At 40.0% G+C, this 18816-nt stretch overlaps 1 protein-coding gene across 2 annotated transcripts in view; it reads left to right on the forward strand.

The window, feature by feature from the left end:
• Window positions 1-18816, forward strand: part of FCHSD2 (FCH and double SH3 domains 2) — a 163049-nt gene that overhangs the window by 15292 nt on the left and 128941 nt on the right. The gene's annotated exons all lie outside the window — the stretch shown is intronic.

The following is an 18816-nucleotide window of genomic DNA, read 5'->3' on the forward strand; positions in this document are numbered from 1 at the left end:
TGATAATCTAGACAGGGAGGAAAATAGCTATAGTGTGGGGTTTTCTGTTTGGTTTTTTTTTGTTTTTTTTTTTTTTAGGGGTGGGGAAGAAAATTCTTTTTTCATGTATGCCTAAGCAGGATAACAAAGGATGCGTGAATTTGTCAGCAAAATGATTCAAGGCTCATGATTTTCTAGATCTTTGAGCAATCTCTTCTCTTTACAGTTAAAAGAAAGCTCAGATCTCTGTATTGCAAGCATTAATATTTTTGGGGTACCAAAGTATTTTGTATAACTGATATCTTTGGGTCTGTTAACAGGAGTTACAGATATTCCGTGTACTCCACGTTTTCTACCCAATAGTAGAAAAGAGATTAAAGGAAAGTAATTTCTGTAGTTTCTTTGAGCAGTTGCAGGAAGACTAGTTCGCGTCTGCTTCTTAGCTCTTTTCTGTGTGTTTTAAATATAAGTGAAGAGCTCAAAAGTGTAATGATCTGGGAAGTGTTGATTCTTTCGAATCACTACCTTTATATATAGTAACAGACATGGGAAATGCACTGATTCTCTTTGGGCATTTGATTTTTGCCCTGTGCTTGCTGTGTAAAGGGTGCAGCAGCACTTGATGTGATGCAGTGACCAATGTGCAGGCTTTCAGAGTAGCATCTGCCTAAAAAATCTGATCTAGCAAACGTATGCAAAGTTTAAATGGTGTGCATTATGTTCAAATAGGTTAAACTCCCAGCCAACAAAAAAACAAACTTTAAAAAATGTTAATCTGTATTTCTGTTAATCTATGTGAAAGCAGATTTTGGTTAGTTACTATGAGCTAATCAGTTGTGTGGAAATCAAAGCAAGCCATATCCTCTATTTTTTCTGAGGATTTGAAGCCTAGGCTCTTCTGCTGAGGAGGTGAGCATAATCTTTGTTATTACATGAGTCTTCCATTTGTAAATCTGCAGAATTTTGATGCCAGCATCCAAAGACTAGTTGAAGTTGGTATTCCAGTCTGTCTGTCGCTGGGGGAGAAGTGACCTGACTATCTCCAATGCCAGGGGAATGAAATCTATGTTTTTATTGCTTCTGTAGCAGCTACCGAGCATTAGGTACTCAAGAAATAGTATAAAAATCTACATAAAGAGTTTGAGCATCATCTAGTGTGTTGCTGAAGCCTGATAAAAGATGTTCTTTCATTCTTTGTTGTTCACATATGCACTCTCCCATTTCTTTTGGTAAGAGGTGGCTGTCTTCACTTTCATCTTTTCAAATGTGCAAGTAGGAGCAAAGCTATGTTTCTTTTACTTGAAATCAAGGATGGTAATGTTGTTATTCCTGATTTCCTGGGGAGACTTGGACTTCTGACCAGTTGCGTTCTGTGTCCTGCAGCCAAGGTTTACCGTTACTGCAGAGCTCTGCTGTGCCAGAGGAATGTGACTGTCGCAGTGGTCTTTGTTCTGGAGTTTGAGGCAGTCTCTTAAACACCCTGGGCCTAGATTGTGGAGTGCATTGAGTTTTGCTCACCCCCCTAAAAGTTTGTTTTACTTAGCAGGGGTGCTTTGATGTTTGGGGCTGATGAATGCCAAGTCCTTCCCGCAGAGGTGCACTGCAGTGCTGCTGTCCACTTAATAACCAAGACCCAAACTTTTCAGCCAAAGAGTTACTGTGTGACTCTAGACACATCCAAACACTTTTCTACTCTTCTAGTGAGCAAATGGATCTCCCTGCTGTAGAAGTTGAGCTGTTGAAATTTTGAAAATCTTGTTCTTTCTAAATTTGGCAGGTTAGTTCAGTATTATGCTAGACGAGAGCTGGGCCCTGTTTTGTTGGCATGGCTAGCTAGATGTTTGAAATGTGTTTTGTCTTATCTTCACCTAGTTGTGCTGACGAACTGCCAGCACAGAGGCAGCCTGTATTACCAACTGTTACAGTTTTACTCTAGTTTTTCATTCATGAAAAATAGCCTATATGATGCTCCTGCTCCCCACAAGTACTATTTTCATAAATTAACTTCCAATTTAGTTATGTTCAAAACTGATTCTTAATTCCCACTTAAGCACCTGGGCTGCGTTTGCCATGGGGGATGACTGTTCTCTGTTGGGGCTCCTGTTCTGAGTTGTTTGTAGCAGCTGATGCTACTGCAGGTAGTAAGCAAGATCAAGGAAAGCCAGTGGCAAGAAGAAAAGACTTCTCATACTCTTTCAAATATATTTTCCAGGAGGTTGGTTGGCAGTAGGCTTGAGTTAGGTTTCTGCTTTTTGGAAAAAGGATGGTATGGGACTCTAGCTTGTCTTTCCCCAGGGTAGGGAATGATCAAAGCAGAATTGGAAAGGACTGGTTGTACTCAGAAGATCCTTCCCAGGTGAAATGGGTAGAGGTAAGGAATGCCACCATTTCAGAAATGAAGATGAGCTGAACTGGAAAAGAAACAGTTCAGGGATAGGCAGTACTCTGGTGGCATGTGGCATTAATAAGAAAATACTAGGATTTGTGGTGGTTGTTTTTTTTTTTTTCCCTACTCAGCAGATGCTCTACCTACAGAAATTCAGCAGCCTCCACTCTTTTTCTCATTATTTCAACAATGACACCAAATTCAGAAAGCGCAATTCTGTTCCAGTGTCTCTCCTGTGAGTCCCATCTGGCCCAGGGATAACGTACATGAGCTGATAGCAGGGAGCTGAGCAACCTTTCCATTGCTTATTTCAAATGGGCATTCGTGGTGATAGAGATAGTTGTTTTTCCATGGTATATGAACCACAACCTGTAACAGTGATGTAGCACTGAATTATTTTAGCAGGGAGATGAGAAGGTGGTGGTGGGAGGAAATGTGCATTTTGCAGTTCTCGGTGACTGATGAATCTGATTCCTGCATCCAAGGTACAGGCAGGTTTAAAGATCCTTTGAAGGAAAACTCTGAACAGTATTGTTTACAGAAAGCTATATGGTGAGCAGGAATGTGCTTTCTTGTTATGACATCTGTGTATCCAGCTGTGGGTAGAGTGTTAGTTTGGTTCACCTGGCTTGCGAGGTGACAACCATCCTTAAACATCTTAAACCCACTTGCTTTGGCAGAGGTACGAGACGTTGTGCTGAAGTGGCTGAGGTGTGGGCACATTCCACGCCGACTGTTTGTACGTGCGGTAGTGTCTAGGAGAGATGTGCACCAAAGAGCAGCTGTTTCTTAACAACAGCTTTTTGTGAAGGTACCAACAGGTTAGCATGCAGAGAGGTGTGACTGGGGTGTAAATAGTGAATATTGCCTTCACATGGAGACACCTCTGGAACGGTATTTTAGTGGTGAATGGGCTGAAGGTGCACATTGTGTGAAATGTGGAGATAACTTGTTTTCAGTTGTGGCTTGTTTTCTTGCTCTAAAACTTTACAAGAAACACTCAAATACACCTGCAGATACATTTCAGAAAGTGGATCGCATCTTTTCAGTAAACTATTAAATTCTATTGTCTTAAAGAATAACAATACGTGTACCATATTTTTATAAGACAGGTCAATTGTCCTTTGAAAAAAAAACATTATGGTAATTATTATTACTTGTCGAATGCATTAAAATAGAGAATTTGACTTACGTCAATGTTAATAACAATGAAACTTTGTGAAGGGCATAATTTAAAAATGAAGTGCCTGCATTGAAAATACAGGTAAAGAAAGGAGAAAAGTCTTTGTAATAAACCTGGGTGGCACTGTCAAGATTCCTAAAATGTGACAGATGAATAAGGTAAAAGCTCTAAGGTTGTTGCCTACTACAAAACATTTTGCAGATCCAGGATGAAATAAGCTGCATGAATGATGAAATGTGTATTGGCTTCTTCAGAGAGCTGTTAAGCAAATGGGGATCAAAGAAACTCCTCATATTCCTGTTTTCTAAACACTGTTGGTAGACTGTCTGAATTATAATATGTTAGTGTTTTTCTAGATAAGAAATATTTTGAATATGATGAATCAGGTTTCAGTAAGATATAGGGAAGCACCTTTGTATTTGTGTAAATTATATCTCTCCCTAATGTTTGCTTAGTTTCCCATTTTAAAACAACTCATTAGTGATCATTTTAAGCGCGCTTAAGCTCTAAAACCAATCTTCATACTTGTTGTAGATGCTAATACTGTAAAGCTGGCACACTTTTATTTTGAAGAGGGCGAATGAAATGTTCACACTCACCAGCAGCTTTCTGGTGGTTCTTTTTGGTTTTTATTCTGTTTGGTTTTTATTCTGCTAAAAGGAGAAGTCTATTGTTTTAGTATTGTTTGGTGTCTTTATGTCATGTTTCTCTGAACACATGCTGGACTGCTAATGCTTTTCTGAGACAAATTGCTGAAAACATTGACTACATTTGAGGCTACAAGTATATAGGGACAGAATTGATTTTTTTTGGCTCTGTTGCTAGTGGCAACTCATCCTAATCCCAAACTGTACAGTAATGTGATTTATGGTGAGTACATGGCTTGCTGTTTAATGTTGTCTGGAAATTTTTTCTGTGTACATTGCTAGAGGGTCATTGTTCAGGTCATTGTCATCAAGGTAAAGATGTTTCATGGTTCAGAAAAGAGTCTTTTATCATAGGTTGTGTGGATTAGAACATTGTAAGAGATGAATAAAATCTCAGTTCAAAAGCATACTTAAAACTGAAATTTGAGAGAAAATTGCTTCATAATTTTTGATAGGTTTATGAAGGAGAAGCTTCTGCTGATAAAAATCACAAATATATCCTGTTTAAATTCCAGTTTGCTTCTGTGTTTGTACTATCACACTAAGTATTTTGCATATATGTTAATATTTTTGTTTAAATTGGATAACTTCTACTGCATGTGTTTTATATGTGGCATTAAAAAGCTTGTGCTGTAAATGTTACCAAGATGTATGCTATGCATGTTATAAAGAGCACTTAAACTTGTATACCCACTGGCCTGTGCCAATTGTGATTGACCTCCAAATGCCCTGGTAAAAACAGTGCCTTCGTAACACATTGTATGGGGAGGTTGTAGGTTTTAAGTACATTAGTTAAATTATTGTGAGTAAGCAGTATACTCTTTAAATGGGCTTTTTTAGGGAGGGATATTGTTTAAACAGCAGGAAGTCATTTATGTGTAAGAACTTCTGAAGTCAAGAAATTCAGAGTTTGTCTGGATTTTGTGTTTCAAAGCAAGTTCTCTGCTCTCTGTGGTTATGGAAGACAAATTAGTTTTTTTACTCCTTTTGAATTGAGTGGGGTTAGAAGAATAACAGTTGATCATTTTTTTAAAAATTTTGTGCCAATGCAATGACTGAAAGGTAATAACAAACAGGACTGAGAGTCTTTAATTTTGTGATGGTGTGGGTGGCAGTACCCAAGCACTCAGAGCCTAGGGTCAATTGGAGGGTTTCTAGCTGCAGAAGATAGATAGAGAAAACCAAGTAACAGCCATTATTTACTAAAATCTGTTTCATAGTAAAAAGGTTGAGAAATATTCAGGCTTGGAAGCATGCTGCCACTTGTTTCTTGTATAGGAGGTTGAGCTTTCTCTGGTTTAGCTACCTCTGGGTCCAGATAGGAATAAGCTTCTCTTGTGTCCAGAAGACAGTGAGGACCTGTAGCTGTGTTCAGAAACAGCTAAACTTTATGTGAAGGATGGAGCTCGGTGATAACCGAGGAGAGGCAGATCATTTCTAGTTCTACCTCTCTTCTGAGTTTTTCTAATTCCTCTGGAATCAATGCACACAAAAAAAATTTTCTTCCATTTCAGAGAGCTGCTTGAGGGAAGGGCAAGAGGATGATCTAGATACTGGAAATTGTATGTGAAAACTGTAGTAAAACAATTGTAGATGAATGCCAACAAGAAACTCAGAAGACTGCTTTTGACACAAAGATACCCTGCACAACTTTGATTCCTTGATTTAGGAGGATCTGATTTAAGTTACAAGCATATTTTCTGCAAATTTGTTGAAATGTTTTCTGCTTTACTACCTCTGTTTACATTCAAAAGAATTTTCCTTTAGTGTAGTTTATCGTAGTTGAGAATAAGTGGATATTTAAAGAGTAAACATTACAAAGGACAGATTGTAGCAAAGCTGCCCGAGATGATTAGTTTTAGTGGCAGGAAGAACATACTTCTAAATGCAGCATTAAGATGCTGAATTGGATGCAGTTGGTGAGTTAGTGTAAATCCTCTGCGTAGCAGAATAGGAGTAGAAAGATGTAGCAGGACTCCTCAGGGTGGTAAAATGTTCTGTAATAGTTGAATCAACAAGGAGTTTCTTGGCTATAAAAGAGATGGGGCGGATATTGTAGCTTTTATTTACTTGGGGAAAACTACTGTTTGAAAACAGTGATCTGTGTTATAGTAAGGAATTTATAGAGGAGAGAAGAGCTCTGATACGCTACAGGATGTTTAAATTGTGAATTAATACTTTTCTGGAGGAATTTATGAAGCTGTAATCAAAAGAGCTGGCTATTTTAGGATTAAGACTAAAGAGGAAATAGTCCAAAGACTATGTTAAAATCAAGTTTCAAAAATGTCTACTTTTTTTACTTTTATACTTGCCAGAGAACTGGACAAATACACTGAGGTAAGTGGAGAGAGCGAGGAGTGACTTGCCAGCAAGCTGCAAGAACAGTGCCCTGCAGGGAGGATAGCTGAACTTCTTGACTTGGAAAGCAAAGAATTTCTTGACGCTACAAATATTTGTGCTTTAAGAGTTGTAAAGATGTCCTTCACACATCTGTTGAGATCAGGCAGACCTTGGGTTGATTCACAAGCAGGAAATGTCACTGGCTTCTCGTGGTGGGTCATAGAGCTTCATTGTGGGTAAAAGTTTAGGCTGTGGGTGACCTTGCAAGGGCGGTTTTGAGTTTGTTCTTCTGGCTTGCGTGCTTTCACAGCTGACGGGAACTTGACCTACCCAGCAATGATCGTATTAGTATGCTCTTGTTAAAAATCTTGGCCTGGAGACCACATTCACAGTGCGTTGAGATGCTTGTGGTATAAGAACTGCAAATTGTCCATACTTGTCGTGGGAGGAAGTCTGATATTTGTAACTTGGCATTAGGAGTCCTGTCCAGACTAGTGGCAACTTGGGCTTCTGTGACCACAAATTGACTTCAGGACGTGGAGACACGCTGTCATGAGAGCAGAATTCAGCTTGGTCATGCAGTTGATGGACAGAATCTCCTGGGAAGCAGCCAGGAAGGGGAAGTATGCCTGGATTGATGGTTTTAGCTTAGTTTTTCTAAGGAAGACTTCCAGAAAGCTAAGGAGCAAACCATCCTGTTGTGTGGGAAGATCAGGAATTTCAGCAGGAGCCCCTCAAGGCTGAGCAAGGAGCTAGAGGACAGCATACAATAAGTGGAAAAGGTGAGCAGTAAAGGAGAGTATTAAGGTTTTTCTTGGCTGCTGAAGGACAGTATCAGTTACATCTATAGCTGGTGAATGACATAAAAGGTGTGCTATGAGTACAGTAGCAGCAAGACATTTTCAGAGACAACTGGGGAGACAGCCTAGTGGTGACTTCTAGGGAAAAGACTGCAGTGCTCAACATCTGTAATTCTTTTCCCCTCAGTCTTTGTAGGCAAAATCTTTACCTAGACTTATGTGCTTAACATATCATTTGGAAAGAAGAGCCAAGGTAATGCTCTGATTTGAATGTCTTTCTACAAGACCTGGGGGAAAAATTGGACATATGTATCTCCATGCAGAAGGGCATGGATGATCATCTTGTGCTAATGGATGAGACAGCAAGTTGAGCTGGAGACCGGATAAATAAAGCCACCCCAAAATCTGAGCAGCGGAACTGTGCTTGAATAGTGCTGTTAAATGCTCAACACAGTACAGTAGCTTGTTCTAGAGTTTATTTACTAGGTGGTACAAAGTCTTCAGCAGGAAAGGCAATTGTAATAATGCTGTTGTTATTCAAACCTGCCATGGAATAGGAAGTGTGTGCACTGAGGAATCCAGACTTTTGCTCCTTGATAAAAGTGCTGGTGAATTGCATATTTTTTATCGGATAAACCTGGAAGGCAACAGCATGTGTGTAAAACATTCACTTTTTCTAGGAAGAGATCTCTTTCAGGTTATATAAAATCGTTGAACAAAAGAGTTTGTTATTTTTAAAACCAAACATAAAGGCTATTACTTGCTGTAACATAGTATCTGGTAAATTTTTTCTTGGAGTGGCTGAAAAGGAAGCTGAAGTACTCTGTGGCAGTGGAGAATATGGTCTCAAATGAGATGGAAGTGAGTTTTTACTTGCTTGTAACTTCTTAATTTCTTCAGTTGCCTTTTTGTGAGAGGAAGGGTGTGAGGTCTAGTCTGAGAGAGGCAACGTGTGTTTGACTGAAAACCAAGAATGTTTAAATTGAATCCAGCTAGTCGGAAAGTGATTGGAGGCAGCCAGTGACTTTTAGGTGGTCTGACAGTAGAAGGGGTTGTAATAAAAGAGTTACTTCTTTTACGCGGTCTGATTAAGGTGAAACTTCACCTTGCCTATGGGTGCTAAAAGAGAAACTTTATGCCTTATTTTGCCTAAAGAGCCTTTGAAGTGTTGCCTTGTGGGGATCTGTGTACCCCTGCCCTTTCCAGGGCTGATTCAGGGAAGAACATCCCATTAACCTGCTTGGATAAGAAAACTCACTAGTAGAGAATACTTAAACCAGGATTATCCTTACTTTCCCAAGACAGCTGAGCTAGATAGATGCAGAGGTACATGCTCCTTTGCCCTATTCCCAGAGCTGGCAGGTCTGTTAGATCAGGAGCATCCAGATCGGAGCCACTGGAGATTCAGTCAGCTTGGACCAGGACCAGAGGGACCGTCACATTTGTACCAGGTGTCCGGGCCCGCTGTGACACTTGGGGCATGCACCGTGCCTGTCTTGCTCTGAACAGTGCTGCTTTCCAAGTCACTTCCACTGATTGTTTGTGGTGTTGTGGTGGTGGGTTTTTTTTATTTTTTTTTTTTTTTTGATGGTGTATTTAGAGCTGTCTGTCAATGTAGAAGTTAAATTTGTGTTAGATTTATCAGATTTTCAAAAGATACTTTATTTGTGATGCTAGAATGATAGCAATAGTGAAAGAACACGTTGGCACAAACCTAGTTTGAAAAAGCAGACTGTTTGTCATGCTGAAAGCTTTGCTGTAGAATAAAGTTTGCGTGCTTTGTCCTAGGGGAATGTTTTGATGTGTAAGTAAAATATTAATAGTGGTCTTCAGTGATCAACGTAGGCATGGTGGGCAAGTAGCATTTGTGCCAGGAAACATGATATGGCTAGAAAAGATTAAAAAAAAAACTTCACGTGGTCACTAATGCTACTTTCTCAAACTTCAGTATGTAGGTGTGTTGAATACATTTAATTTTTTTTTTTTTTTTTTACGTTCAGCTCTGGATCAGTCTTTTGTGATTTTCATGTAAGTTATAAATAAAAGGAGCACCCTAAAACTGAAGAAAAATCACAAAACACAACCATTGCTGTATGGATTTTCATGTTAAAATTCTTTATTTGAAAAGCAGGTAGCTTTATGACTTTGCAGCTGCATAGCTTCTGGGGCTGGCTCAAGAGGCAGGGAAATACACTGTTGAGGAGAGGAAGGAAGAGTGTGCTACCATTCTCACTGGTAGCCCAAAGCCTTATCCAGAAATTCATGCTGGTATAACTTCAGTTGTTTGAGTCCAGAATTCACTCTGTAAGGCCACTTAACCCACTCGCACTGGACTTGTTCTGGTTTTCTCTTTTTTTACAGTAGATATAACTTTGAAAGCTCAAAAGCTGTGAACTTGCTTCAGTTTACCTTTAGCTCGGTAGTAAGGGAAAGAGAAGGGTCATTATCTTTTTCTTTTTTCCCTGTTAATGCCATGATTGAACTTCATATAAACCTGAAGAAGCTTAGAGAGCTTTCCAGTTGTCTGTCAGATACTTGAGTTGAATCACAAACCTGACAGTGATTTTTTTTTTTTGACTTGTTACAGGCAGTGAAATGGTTCCGTTGCTGTATTCCAAGCAAGGCTATTGCATTGCCTTAAGACAACAGCATCTTCTCTGTTCAGAGGAGTTTTGCTTGGAAAAGGGAAAGCCAGTCTTTTGTGTAATTATGTGAACTCCCCAACCTACAAAAGTCTCTGAATTTGAAGCCGTGGGTACTTTGTGATGAAAATTGCTTCTGATCATTCTGCCTCCGTTGTATGTAGTGTTTTAAATTGCTTCTTTGAAGTGGCGCATTGCTTGCACTTTTCTTTGAAGAACCACATGTGTGCTCACCTGATGGAAAGGAGCTAACAGGAGACCCTTTCTTATTAGAAATATGTTTCTAATTTTAATAACCTGGGTTGTTGCGCTCCGGCTGCTGCTACGGCTTCTGAAGTCTGCATATAGATAACTTTAGAAATCAGTGCTTTTCTGGAAAATAATTTATCCTTCAGACACTCAGAATTTTATGCATATCTTTTAAAATGCTTTGCTAATGGTAATTCAGTTTAGTGTAAACAGAAAAACACAAAGAGGAGCCTATTACATGCAGTGTTTGAGAGTGTTGTCATGATGAATAATTTCTGTAGATGAGTTATTGCTCCAGGTAAGTCGTCTTTGTCTCTGCTGGACATGGAAAGGGAATATTAATGCAGTCTGCCCCTGCATATACGGGTGTTCCTGAAGTGCCTAATTAGGCATGCAGCTGCTGGTGTGCTATGTTATTTCAGCATTTATTGCCAGCCACTGGCCTAAACTGAGCTACGGTGATGATTTATGTTAGCTGAAGTACTTTTTAATTCAGTTATGCCTTTGTTAGTGACACACCCATCCTTAAATTAAAAACCAGGTAAAAGCACTTGTTCAGTTGTATGATATTGATTCATTATGGTGCATTTTTCATGTTACTGGGGAGAGTGTGATGAGGCATCTAGATGAAAGCAGTGAATTAAACCTCTAAAGAAGAGCATCAGCATTCCTGAAGAAATCCTGTTTTCCTACAAGAGGGGAAAATGTTTTGACCCCCTCCTTTCCCCCAAGTATTTCAGGATTGCTTCCCTTTTGATTCTGTAGTAGCAGCTGGAATTACAAAGGATGTTTTAATTCATCTATGACCATATCAAATGTAATTACCCATCTATTAAACATTAGCTGTTTTACCTTTGATGTGTTAAGATGTTTCTTACCTTTTGCTTACATGCATATGTGCTTCCTGTGAGGTTTCCCTTAGCATTGGCCAGACAGCGCTGCGGAGTTCACTGTTTCACATAGCAGTTGGTGCAGCATGTTTCAGGCTGCTGCTTCAGCGATCCCATTCTGGGCACTGCTGGTGGCTTATTGCTGCTGGTTCAGCAGACAGCTTCTCTTGGCTGTTTCCTGACAGGGGAGTACTTAAACATTTTTGTCTTCAACAGACTGACCAGGGAGTGTCAAGCGACTCTTTGACAGATGTTTGGAGAGTAGTTGTATAGCTGCTAGCCTGGAGTACAGCTAGCAGGTAGCAGATGGCACAGCAGGAACCCAAGGTGGGCCAAAGACTCTGCTCGAGATGTGGAATTGCTTGAAATTGAGTAATGATGATGTTGGGAACATCAATGGGAGCAACTACCCCCGGCACAAGAGAGGTTTCAGCCCAGATGGAGGATGCTGCTGTCCAGGTTTAGGGCTGTAAGGTGAGCGTGGTGCCTCTCCCCGGCGCTGGGGTCAGCAGTGGCCTCCCTGGTGGGAGATGTGCTCTGAAAAATCACTGAGTTGCCACCAAGTGAAGGAGCTGTGGAAGGAAGTGAACAGACCACGTGCCATCAGAGGCAGGTGGTGGTCACTGGAAACTCCCTCCTCCAGGAAACAGAAGCATCCATGTGCTGAGCTGACTTGATATTTTGGGGGGTTTGTTGTTTGCTGGTGAGTTAGATCCAGGATGCTGCAGAAAAACTACAAAGGCTCATCCAACATGGAGTCTCTTACCCCAGGCGGGCACCTAGGGTGCTACCAGAGGTGACTGTGAGCATATAAAAAGGAATGGCAGAGCTCTGGGGACACATGTGAAGGGCAGGGGGAGGGTTGGAGGTGTTCATAGTCCTTCCTGTGAACGTGACAGGAGTGGTCAGGAATGGGCACATCCAGCAAAGCAGCACCTGGCTGTGCAGCTGATGTTGCAGACAGGACTTTGGGTCTTACAAACATGAGAGCCTCGTTGAAACAAGGACTGGTGAGGAGGGGTGGGATCCATCTGACAAGGTGGGTCACAAGCATCTTTGCCAACAGCTAGACATAGGGAGGAAGGCTGCAAACTACGTCTGCTAAGGGAGAGTTATCATAAACTAAGCAAAGGCATTGGGTCTAATGAAGAAGTGTCTCAGAGACAGTCCTAAAGGGGCTGTCCCCACTATGACTAGGGATCTGTCACAGGTTCCTGTACGTGAGCCTGTGTGGCTGGGAAACAAACAGGAGGAATTAAAAATATGTGTGCAGTTGCAGAGCTGCGAGCTTATGGGGAATACAAAGGTGTGGTAAGATAGCTCACTCTGTCATCTTTGAAAGGTCATGGCAATCAGGAAAGGTTCCTGATGACTGGAAAAAGGCAAATGCCATACTCATTTTCAGAGACGGCTGTAAGGAGGATCTGGGGAACATCAGGCTGGTCAGCTTTACCTTAATTCCTGGAAAGATTATGCAGCAAAACCTCCTAGAAGCCATTTTCAAGGCTTCTTTTCCAAAAAGCCATTTCTTGAAGGGACAAGAAGGTGCTTGGGAGCAGCCAGCATGGACTTCCCAAGGGCAAATTGTGCCTGAGTGCTTTATGGGAAAGCTGGCGATGTGGGCAAGGTGACAGCAGCAGATGTTGTACGTGCTGGCTTTAGTGAGGCCTTTCACAGAGTCTCCTGTAGTACCTTTGTAGCCACATCGGGGACCTATAGACTGATAAGTTGCTAGAAAATTGGCTGGACTTCCCAACTGTAAGTGGTGGAGAGCAGTGTGAAGTCCAGCTGGCACCTGGGTATCCCTCAGAGGTCAATACTGGATCAATACCATTGCATGACCTTGATAACAACCTGGATGATGGGATAGAGTTTTTGCTCTCAGCAAATTGACGATGGGCATCACACTGGGTGAGAATGGTTAATAGTTAGGCTGGAAGCAGGGCCGTGTTCAGAGCAATCTTGACACGGGTGACATGGGCTGGCAGGAACCTTGTGAAGGTCAACAGCGGCAAATGCCAAGTCCTGCTCCGGGACACGCTGGCCTTGAGCAACAGGCCAGGCCGGGGTGGCCAGCTGGAAATTTCAATGCCCTCTTGTACATAAATATTTCAGGTGTGTGTAGTTCACGATCGGGGTTCCTCCCCTGTTGCTCATGTATTAGGATCTATTTCCCTTGCTTAGAATAAATACATCTCATCACTGTAAAAGGTGTTCTAGATCTGTTTGTCTGTTAAGGGACGTAGGGAATTGATATTTAACGCTGTATTTTAACTTGCTGCATGCAGGTTTTTGTTTATGTTTCCTAGGTAGATTGGGATATTTTGGAGGGGGCTAAGACTGTGTTCACGCAGGTATTCACTGTTAGATTGTTCATGAGTGATATTTATCTCTGAATGGGACAAAAAGAATGAACAAAGCTGTGTAATTCTACCTTGATACATAATATTGGCTTTTGAGTTTTCTGGGGTTGCCCTACCTCTCCACTCCCACCCCAACCCCCCCCCTTTTTTTTTTCCTTCTTTTTTTTTTTTTTTTTTTTTTTAATGAGGTCTATTTTAATGTTTTTAATGGATAGTTTTGTAGTGAGTGTATATTTTCATCCTAAAAAATAAAATCATTATAGTATTAGTTTGCACACCAAGTGTGTGAGCTACCAGTGTACATTATAAGATGAAGCTGCAAAGTCATAATTTTTCACTGGCTTATGTTCTAGATGTCATGAATTATTCTTGTTCTACTTTTTGGGAAGCTGGAAGTGCTTGGGTGTTTCGTAATTCACTGATTCACCTCCTTGAGTGTAGGTGGATTCAGTCCATTTAAAATCAGTTGCAGTGCATCCCACAATTCTGAAGTAGATTTACTTAAAGAATTTTTGATGGGGTGAATTAATTTTTAAGCTGAATTTTGAAATAACCTTAATAGCCCATAACATCAAAACAGTGGAAAATCTTTTATTCCTCCACCTTTTTTTCCATTCATTTTCTCATTATATTGGGGCTTTACAGATCTACTCTATTGATCTGGATCTGCATCGTTTAATGTGGGTTTCATGTTTTGCATTTTGGGGAGATCCACAGTTGGTAAAACAGAGAAAACGATCCTGGCTGTTGTTTTGATTCTTTTCAGGATACAGTAGCCTGTGTTAAAAGGATTTTAAAAAGGTTTTGGAGAGTTACCATCACCATGCAGTGTGTACATGTGTCATTTTTCCCTCCCTCCTTTCATCTTTCAGGCAGGCGGCACTGAAAGTGTCAATTCTGTTGCTCTGTGTTCTGCTGATCTGGGAAATCCAGTCTCCATAGAGCTGAGCATGTTATTTTCTCATTTGCTGCTCCTTGCTTTTGTTAGTGTAGCAGTTGGGGACTCAGGTCAAGGTCAGTTGAAAGGTGCATTTCTTTAGTCTAACGTTTTCGGGTGTTTCAGATGTAATAGTGATTTTTACGTTTTCTGGTGCTTTGCATATTTGTATAAACCATAAGGATTTTTTTAAAATTAAAATTTTAAACAATTTATTTGGATGTCCATAGCCAAAACCCGGTATTAACACAGAGTGCTAGCGGTAGGTGAGTTGTACCAGTTTGCCAGTTTAATACGTCTGGTTTTTGACCATTATCATGATCTTGCACAGAGACTCGTTCCAATTGTGATTCAGACCCCTACTTGGCTCACTGTTGAATTTTGCAGCCTTTAAGTGGAAATACATTCACCTATGCAAATTTAGCCCTTTCTTTTATTCAAGAGACTTGGACATGAAGTGTCTGTTTACGTTTTTGCATAGCTCTCTAGATGTATTTAAATTAACTTTTTACTACAGAGGGTAATTTGCTTTCTGATTTTTCAGGGTGTCACTGTGTTTAACTGTTCCTACTGTGCAAGCTGTGACTTTCATCCTTAGATTTGTATGCCTGGATAATCTTGGCAAATATAACATTGTTTTATATGACACTAATGTATATTTTAATGTTAATATACTGAATTTTCATGAAAGTGGGAGCTTTAGACATTCCCAGCCCAAGTGGACATCCACGGACCAGGTTGAGCCTGTCTGTTTCTCCTGTTTCTGTACAGGAAGACTCCTTGAAGTATCATTCTCCACTGGCCTGACTCCTTTCACATCGTTATGCTTATTTACAATGAAAATTTTAAAATATATCTGAATATTTCATAGCATTTGTCTTAAAATTATATGAGTAATTGAAATACCTGGTAGTTACTGGAATTCATGTTTGGGAGTTTGAGTGACGGTGAGGGTCCGGCACTAGTAAAAGTAGAATTGGCAAAGTGGGGATGACAGTAAGTGGTTTTCTTTCCCCTGCTCCCTTCCTATTCTACTGTTTCACAGAGCCCAAGGAAAATCTAGATCATGTAATCTAATTTCTTTAATACCACAGATCATTACATTTCACCCAGATCTGTTTTGTCATATAAAGTCCTATGAATTAAGACCAAAGAACTGCCTTCCTCCAAAAACAAAGCGATCAGCTCAGCCTTGCGATGCACCTTCAGTGTGTTATCCCAGGTCAGAAGCCCAGTGCGGAGCATAAGGAGGAGATGTAAGTGGACAAGGTCCTGCTACACAGCAGAACAATCTTCACCTTCCTCCTTCTCAGATATTCTTACTAGTTTTTAGTCTGAAAGAGAAGTCCTTTCCAACCCCACATTCAGTCCTTATTGTCCTAATGACAATAGGAGCGACGGTTCTCCCCACTGCTCTGTTTTCGACCAGATTTGGCCAATTGCTGACATTTCAAAAGAAACAACCCTTCACTGCAGAGCTTCTCTAGCTGTTTGTGCTTCAGAATGAACATGCCATCATAATCCCTCCAGGATTAGGTTCATTCTCGTCATACGGAGCTGTAAACCATGGAAGAGGCTGTAGGCAGCAGTATGTGAGGAAATGCTGTGGGTGGTTGGCGTTGCCTCCTGACGTTAAATCATGTATGTTGAAACCATTGAAATAACTTTTCTGAGTGTGACTTTTCCTTCGGGCTTGCAGCAGACATCCCTAGCAGCAGGCTCTGTTAAAGACAGGCGCCTGGCCATACTCTGGACTGTAATAAAATAGTGTTTCTTTTCAATGGCGGCCTCTCGTCCTGATGGTAAGCGTAATTTTATTTTTATTGGCTTTCTTTTTTTGGAGACTTAAGTCAGGATTTTCCTGCAATATAAAAATTGTGACACGTATCATACTTAAAATGGAAAATGGTTGTAGCTTGGTTATCTTCACCAAATACTTGTTGATATTCTTTGTATTTATTCCTTCTCACCCTCTTTTTAAACTGTTAAAGACTTTAAATGCTTTTGAATGATTTTTAGTGGGGCAAAGGGAATAAGCATATCGCATGAATTAACATTTGCAGCATAGGGATAATATTTACTAATTACTCTCCAGAAACAAAAGCTAAGATGCTCTTCTGGGCATGCAATTTTGGTGTTTCTTGCACTTAATTAATGGTTAATTTGAGAAAAAGATGTAATAGCAGATATTAATACATCCTAGTTTAAAGAAACCCTAAATAATGTTCCTGCTTTCTGGCAGACCCACTAATTAATTTCTTAAAAACTTTTTAGTAACAGTTAGAGAGCATTTTATTAGCTTATAGAACTAAATGTTTCCTTATTTGAAGGAACTTGAAATTCTATCTTGAATGACAGTAAGGTTAAGAATATTCCAGCATTGCACATAAAATCAAGATACACACATGAAAGTTTTCAGGTTTCCCAAGTTACGAAACTATGACGCATTTATTAGCAGACTTTTTTTTTTTCCCCTATTCAAAATAATTTTCTCCTGGGAAATTTGTCTACTTCAGTCTCATATTTCGTCATGTTTTATAATATATTTATGGTTGTCATAAAAGGATTGCTATATAAACTGTCCCGAGGTTAAAAACAGCTTTGTGTTTGACTAATCGAGGGAAATGCAGTCACAAAGCAGCAGAGAACACCAGCTTCAAGGAATGCAGACGGCTGATCCTGCTGGTCTTTCAGTACTTACCATTTTCTTTATTCATCAAAACATAGATCAAACACCAATTTAAGTATTGTATAAATTGAATTGCGTGCTATCTTGCCAACTTTTTTGTAAAACCCCATTGAAAATACAGAACAAAATCTAAAACTACTCTAAAATGTTTCTAATTTGTGGAAGTGCTACTGTACAATATGTTTTCTTCAAGCTGGAGCTTGCAGTCCTTCCAAGTCCAAGATTTCTGTCGGTTTTACGAGTAAATTTGATTTGCATGGTATTTTGTAATTCTACACTAGGGCCACTTGAATGCTTTTGTTTTTCCTTCTGTAGTGTAAACCATTTAATGTAGAAGGTTTTTAGGGGATATCTTAGGCTTCCAGCTTGTCACAATTGTTACGCAATTAGTTTAAGTGGAATTTGTTTTGTAGGGGTGGGAGGAAAAAAAAAACACAGTGAAATACACAGCTCCATATCCAGATTTTGGGTAAACTGAGTATCCTTAACATTTAGCTCTGATTATAGGTTTTCAAATAAGATTAGCTGAGAATTGGAAAATAACTGCTTTTGCCGAAAGTCTTCCCAGATTTACGTTTCAAAGACAGCTGCTTGTTTTCTTTTACTATTTCCATATTGATTAAACATTTCAGTTTTTCCTAGTAGTGATTTCTGCAGTTATTCTTGCTTTTAAAAGGAAAGTGAATTCTTTTAAGAGGATATTGTGGTTTTCAGATGTTTGCTAAACTGACTGGGATATTGGACCTGGGAACAGGAGAGCCTAAAAGAAATTATTTTGTAATAGTAGATTAAATACCTTGAATACTTTACAAAGTAGATTAATTTACAAGCACCTCAGATGACTTTACCAATTCATATAGAGGTGTTTCCTGTGGCACAGCTCTTTGTACCCACCTGAGATACAGGAGGGGGGATTTAGGAAGATGGGATGTAATTATTGGAGTTGGAATATGGCCAGATTTTCAGGGCTGTCACTGATCTGGAAAGAGTTTTAAGCAATCGTGATGCGTTTAGACTTTCGTTTTACATCCTGTTGAGGAGCCTGAGCCCGTAATGCCCTATCAGCGTGTGAACGCTCTTCATGGGTGAAATAGAGTAGACAGGAGTAGAAAGAGCCTGTTCACAGCTCCTTTTGTTTGTGTTTATTGAAATAACCTTATTATAGGATGTTCCCGAGGATTTTTTTTTATTAACGTGTCACCATGATTATTGTGTAACTAATTTAAATAGAATTAGATTTTCTTTTGCCGATGGCATAGCTTTATGCTTAGTAGTTTATAATACAGCTTGAAGAATGCTCTGCTTTGACTGTCCAAGGGCTAAAGAGGGAATAGCTTAAGCTATTGAAGAGCGAACCTTGAAACATCTAGGTGTTTGAACCTTCTTCCCGTTACAACAGTGATAGTGTTGAGACCCTCTATTTTAAAATACGTTGAGGTGGTACATCTTGACCCCCCTACATGAGAGTATAGCACTGATGTTAATGTGGAATGACATGCTGTGATTGGCAGCAAGTTAAGTGGGTCTAATGTGTTATAGCTCCATCAATGGGTAAATGGGGATATTGCTGTGGGACAGCATGAATTGGGAGAGGGAGGTTGTTAGTCTTGTGGCTACAGCTATGAATATGGTGTGTTCAGTTGCTGTTGAGGAAACATGACTTTCCTTTTTCTTAAAAAAAAAAAAAGTAAGGAAGCCCATCTAGATGCAT

Source organism: Tyto alba, unplaced genomic scaffold, assembly GCF_018691265.1.
Source record: "Tyto alba isolate M040663 unplaced genomic scaffold, T.alba_DEE_v4.0 Super-Scaffold_2, whole genome shotgun sequence".
In the NCBI taxonomy this organism is placed as follows: domain Eukaryota; kingdom Metazoa; phylum Chordata; class Aves; order Strigiformes; family Tytonidae; genus Tyto; species Tyto alba.